Raw genomic sequence first — 6,725 nt, 5'->3', positions numbered from 1 at the left:
TCCAGTTCTGAGAGCTGTGGTTCAAGATCACCGCTCTGCATAGATTTATCATGCGTTCAAGTCAACATGAAATCAAAATTTACTTAGAGAAAATAAAATTGTATAATTCTTTGCACTTGCTGCTTGCTAGAAAAAGGATCAGACATTGGCATATTCCAGGATTACTGGTGTAAAGGCTTTGACTGGACAGTCGAGCAGCGTGTCTCACTGTGTTTGACAGACCAGTGCTGCAGAGCTCTGACAGAAGCCCTTGTTCCGATTTTATGTTTGCAGCAGCTCTTCTCTGAAAGATACATCACAGAACCTTGGCTTTATCAGCACTGCGTCATCTGACCAATGCGTCTTTAAACGGACACGTCCAAAGAACAGACAATGCCTGCACACTTGATGGGACACGCACCCTTCTGGTTTAATCAATTCAGTCACAACTCAAGAGATCAATAGATGTCAAAGATAAGAACATACTTTTAGAAAATGAGACGTGGCTTGACTTTAGGATAGTTTTCTTAGAACCTTAACAATGAATTTTGGCAGAAACAAAGGGAGAGTCGTGTCCTTAGGATATTTAGGACTTGTTATAAAGTTTTGACAGGATTCGAAAAAGAAAAAAGTGGGTAGTTGTACAATTAGGGATGCTTCTGACTGCTTGAAATCCTTACAAGTGGAACTTTTTCAGATGATTTTATTTTAAAACATCTATTGCATATCCTGAAATAAAGACCTGGGGCCGGTTGCAGCAGTTAGACGTAAAAAAAAAAGTTGGGTGTAAGCCCTATGCTGGGCTTTTTTCAACTAAAACTACGACTAGGCACAACTATACCCAGCGTAGATGATGCTCATCCACGCCAACACATTTTCCGGCAGTGATAGCTTAGATGACATTCACGCTGCAATGGCTACAACTACTAATAAAAAAGAACCAAACTGCTGAATAACAAGTGAAGCCACCGCACCATGATTTAATTGAGTAAACATATCCTAACAAGTCCACATTTTTATATTTGAAGTCTCACTGCACATTCTCATGACAGACTTCTTCAACCAACATTTAAAATGAAGGTGGCAGGTTAAGTAAAATGTAATGAATATAATACAATGCTTCTCTCTAGACTAGAGTCATTTTTTTTACTAGCTGATTATAATTTATGTACAATGAATATCTTTCCTGAGGTAAATGTGACTTTACGTGACATTGTACACATGTTCTCTTGACGTCTTTCTGTGGATGAAAAACATTGAGTGATTACATGAGACATCATACATTTCAGTAAGTTGTTCTGTTTCTTTCAACACTTTTTTGATGTTTATTCATGTTCATTTTTGCTATAACTAGTAGCAAAAAGGAACAGATGATAGGTTCATGTGCCGCTTGAACTGAGGTACAACAGCGAACAACACACTAAAGAGCGTAAAAAACACATTTATAGTTTGTTTTTTGTGATAAAATTGACAGAATTTGAAAACTGATAAATTATTTCTGATTGACCAAGCACAAAACTTACTGCAATTATTGGATGGTAGGTCCGCTACAAATAATGGACTATTTCCAAGCACTCTCCCCCAAGCAAGATGAAAAATGGTACAGTTTCTTCTAATAATCCCAGATCATCTGTATTATTTTACTGCATAATTACGTACTGAAATATATTTTGTGTTAGGTCAGTTACTGTAGGCAGTGTGGTATACCCAAGCGGCAACCTCCCCCTCTCTCTCCTGAAGCCAACAAGGAAGTTACTTAAACTGTAATTCATCGACTGGCCGCTAGAGGCTGGCTGCAAAAGGGAGTCAATCCCATAGACTCCCCATGTTAAAATGCCCAACTTTAGAGCAGAAAAAAACATGTTTACAGACTGGTTCAAAAAATTATTTTGGCCTATATAGCTAATTTTGCCCTTGATGACAACTGTGAGGGGTGTGAATTTTTTTATAACTCATCCGTTTAAATTATATTAAGCCTTAAAGTTCTGCATAATTAAGGGCGTGGCCACTTGAGTGACAGATGGATTGCCCACCACCTTCGAGCCGTCGAGCTTCAGCAACCTGCTCCCGCCGCTTTGCCCATTTTCGATTATCCGGGAGTGACGCACGGTGACGCGCTGCCAAGATGGCGATGGCCGCCTCCGCCCAATTTTGAGCTTTAAAAAACGCTCTTCGGAAATCTATGGGTGACATCACGGACACTACGTCCATGTTTTTATACAGTCTATGGGTAAACCCTACACCGAACTTCGCGACTGATATCACTTATCCTGAAAGAAAAAAACATAAACATTACTGTGACGAGTGGGGTGGGGCCAAGAGCCGTGGGAGCGGAACGAGGCCGGTGTAGTCTAATGATCATGAGCGACACCTGCGCCACTCACCGGTCTCGAGTCCCACGGTCCAGTATCATGTTTTAATTAAGTTGTTATTTATTTATTTATTTATTTTTAATGTATGTGTACGTTAAAAGTACCATTCTGGCAGCGAGAACGGTCCTGAACTAAATGAAGATTAATGTTTTGTCATGTGATGTGTTTATTGAAACAATCGGATAAGAGTAAATGGAGAGTCAGCGAGAGCCTCATTTGATTGGCTACAAGAAGATGGTGGACCCGCCCTCCCCCTCACGCTTGCAAAACTCAGTTAGTGAGAGAATCGTGGCAAAATTGTAAGCGCAGAGAAAGAAAGACGGAGCTGTACATATCGGTTTATTTCGGGAACTTTTTGCTCCACATGCAAAACAAGTCATTTAGACATTTGGTTATGATTGGTTGGACATACCAAATTGGACATACGGATTGGTTCTACGCAGTCAATCCATTTTGCAGTTCTTTAAACTGTTGTTTTCACTTGCAAATCACTGTTCACAGGCTTGCAGTACTTTTGACCTTATTTTAGCGAAAACAATGTGCCAAAAGTGTAAGCGCGGAAAAATGGAAGTCAGAAGAATGCAGATCTTTTTTTTTTTTAGTTTCTCTTGCGCATGCAAATTTAATTTAGGCTTACAGTCTTATGTACACTTCCACAATTCTTACCCTGCATATGCAAATCTTTTAGGCATTATTTTACCTTCATAGACTGGCACAGATCTGTGTTGCCAGATGTGTTGCCAAAAATTCTATACTGACTCAGAGAATGAGTACAAATGTAACAACATATTTCTGTTATCTTGCACATTGACTCAAACTTGCAGCTGACTTGCATATGTTTAAGATCTACAATTTACAGTAGTTGATATTTTAATGACATGATTTTTCTCTGTATTACATGAGTGTCAGTGTTTTTATCGATCAGCTATATTTTTGAGCCCAAACCATACTGTACAGTGTACACAAGTATGTGTACTGCAGATGCTTCTAGCCACCCAAGCTCATTTTTACGCTTGTTGTGTCCCGAAATTTGTCCAAATGCAATTGTGATCTCAGTGTTGGTGCATCAGGGTGTTACTGTAGATAATAGTATAGAGTCTTCTTTACTTTTGTCTGTCAGGTCAACTACTGTCATAGAACAGCAACAGCAATAGTTCGAAGAGAATCTTGCTGAGCAAGTTATCTATAGTTACTATAGATAGTTAGCTAGCTACCTGAAAAATAACAATTCGGTTTAACTGTAATAACAGACGGTTATTTGAACACAGTAATGGAAGAATGCATGCTAATTATGTACAGCGGGTGCTTGAAACGCATGGGCTAAGCATTTGCAAATGTTTACAAGCTTTTATGGTTGCCAGATTTCAAGAGTTCAAGAGCTAATTTTCATAAACTGATAGTTTTATAATCCATAAAAAAGACTGCTGTTGTAATCATGTAAGACATGCTGCTGCACAAATAGGCATAAGTAAATCGCATATCAGATCCTAGACAGGTGGCAGTGGTGGAGGTGGAGGGTTTCCGAAGAAATCTAAAGGACCAGCTTACAGAAAACACTGAGCCAGTCTATTTAAATGTTAAGCAAGCAATCCCATAGGCTGCAGAAGAAGCAGAGGCCAGTCAACTTGTGTCATGTAAACAATGTGATTGTTAGACAATCAGCCGCACCATCTATTCTTTCATAAATGAAGTAGTCATACTGTATTTATATTTTGTTTAAAGGTCCCATCACTTAGACCTATATAAAAGCATCCAAAAAGCAGCATGTCATGGGACCTTTCAAGGAAAAAAGGCCATTTTAAATATGTTGTGACTGGTTGCAGCAATGCCCTGAGAACTGGGCCAGGGAAAGATAGAGCTCTTTTTCCATGTACAGGAGGAAATTTGTTCTGTCACATTTCACTGGTTCAGAGATCAAACTGTTCATAGATAGCAAATATAACTATCTTCTTCTTTCTGATGTCCAGGTTTCATTTTTTTCTGCCCATGAACATAAAAGTCCAAACATTCACTGGGTTCACCGTTGCCTTGGGAACACTAAACTACTAGTCCCCCATCTCTATCCAAACACTTAACATGACCACACTGTGATCAGAGGGCCCTCGAAATCCTTGAAATATCTGCTTAATTTTTCAGGCAGCAGGACTGTAGATGTTCTCGTATTAATTAATATGGCTATGGCATCGGTGCCGTGCTTCATCTCAATCTGATTTCAAGCAGGAAAAAACAGCTTTGAGGTTTGCAATGTCACATTAGAGGAAAGATGTGAAAGAAGCGGCTCTCGTTAGAGTGTGAGTCCCCGACATATTATGTCACTCCTCTCAGTAAGATATGTCTAATGAATGAATTTGCTAGTTCTAAAGATTCTACAACATTCTGTACTTTAATGATCTGTAAATATTCACTCTCCATATGTGTGATGTTTTCTCATCACAAGATTTCAAGTATTAGAGACAGCTGGATCATGCATGTGTGGTGATGGTTTAGAAATAGGGAAGACTATAGGCAACTAGGTTTGCAAGGGTGCAACTATTACAGAATATGGTCTTGGACATCACAGACATCTGCAATCAAAGGCCACAAGACCAAAAGTCCACATTAATGTCCCACTTACTGTAGAGTTTACCTGGAGAACCAGACAGGAGAGAGAAAACAACCTGAAACTTGAAATCATTAACCATAAGAGCAAACTCTACGGTGTGCACATTTCCTCACCCCTGTCTTTTGTTTTTGTTTCTTATTTATTGTCATTGTTTAGAATGTTAATTCTTTATAGTTTGTCACGTCTGTAAGTCACACTGCATTGTGTTCATTTGCATAATAGTTGGACTTGCACATAGATTTCTTTATTATGATAATTTAACCAATATGTCTCTAATTGTTTGTGTGGCTTCTGTTTCTACCATACCTCCTTCATCACTAATACTTTGCTTTATATGCTGTACACATCTTTGTATGTTGATATCAAGCCAAATGTTTATTAACTAAGAACAATAATGTCAGTAATTTGTGATATGACAAGAATCAGGATCCAACTGAGGCATCAACAAGCCAATAAGAAACAGAAGTGAACATTACAGGTAAAGCCTTAGTGGTCAGTTCCGATTTATTGCTCAGATCCGATTTATGTTTGTTTGTTTGTTTGGCTGTTCTCTCTTTTTTTCATATTAAAGTGTGAACTTGGTCATAAACTGACTTGCATGAGGGAAAGAACAAAGAACAACAAAGATGGCATGCAGCATGCTGTCATACAGAGGTCAACACGGAGGCCACTGGAGTCAGGGTTTGCATGTTCATTTATAAGGTAATGTGCAGTGGAATCAGCGAATTTGTGCAGTCAATAAGGAAGACAAGGATGAGGAGATAATATTTAAATATTTACTATATATCCCCTCAAGTTTTGCTTGCATAGAGCTGTCACTGTTATAATTAAGAGTTTTAACACCTCATTGTCCCTACACCGTCTACTAGTATACCAACTACTGGTATATTACACCACTCTCTGGAATACTTGATTCTGATTGAATTCTTTTCTTTGCAGAAGCTTTGTGTTTAAAGAGCTAAATCAATATTTTGTGTCTAATTTTTTTCCTTAATGTGGCAATCTGTCACGGTTCACACACACGAGGAACACTGGAACGAAGGAGCGAGGAGACACGGAGTAGAATAAATCAAAAGGGTTTTATTAACAAAGGCTGGGGATCACAGGACTCGACACATCAGGAGGACAGGATGACGTTCAACGACTGACCAAGTACAAGAACTAGAAAACACTTTAAATACACAGGAACTGATGAGGGGAAGACAAGGGACACCTGGAACTAATAAGACAATCAACATAGGAAACACCTGGGAACAATGAATTCAAAACACGAGACAGAGAAACTGGAAGACGGAGCACATAGGGAGCAAAGACACACACAAAACCTGGCCCAGAGTCTGACATTACTCCCCCCTCCCAGAAGGCGTGTCCTCACGCCACCAAAACATCCAATGGGGAGGGGGGGTGGGCGCTCTGGAGACCTCTAGAAGTAGGGTTACCAGACGGGAGGCCTCCAGAGCAGGGCACCATGGTGGATCTCTCAGCTCTGGGCGCCAAGGCGGAAGAGGGACCACAGGAGGACATGGCGGACTAGGGAACACAGGAGGCCAAGGCGGAAGAGGGAACACAGGAGGCCATGGCGGGGTAGGGAACACAGGAGGCCATGGTGGGGTAGGGAACACAGGAGGCCATGGTGGGGTAGGGAACACAGGAGGCCATGGTGGGGTAGGGAACACAGGAGGCCATGGTGGGGTAGGGAACACAGGAGGCCATGGTGGGGTAGGGAACACAGGAGGCCATGGTGGGGTAGGGAACACAGGAGGCCATGGCGG

This window comes from Sinocyclocheilus anshuiensis, unplaced genomic scaffold (assembly GCF_001515605.1).
Source record: "Sinocyclocheilus anshuiensis isolate Anshui unplaced genomic scaffold, SAMN03320099.WGS_v1.1 scaffold1133, whole genome shotgun sequence".
NCBI lineage: Eukaryota > Metazoa > Chordata > Actinopteri > Cypriniformes > Cyprinidae > Sinocyclocheilus > Sinocyclocheilus anshuiensis.
This window is presented reverse-complemented; position numbering follows the sequence as displayed.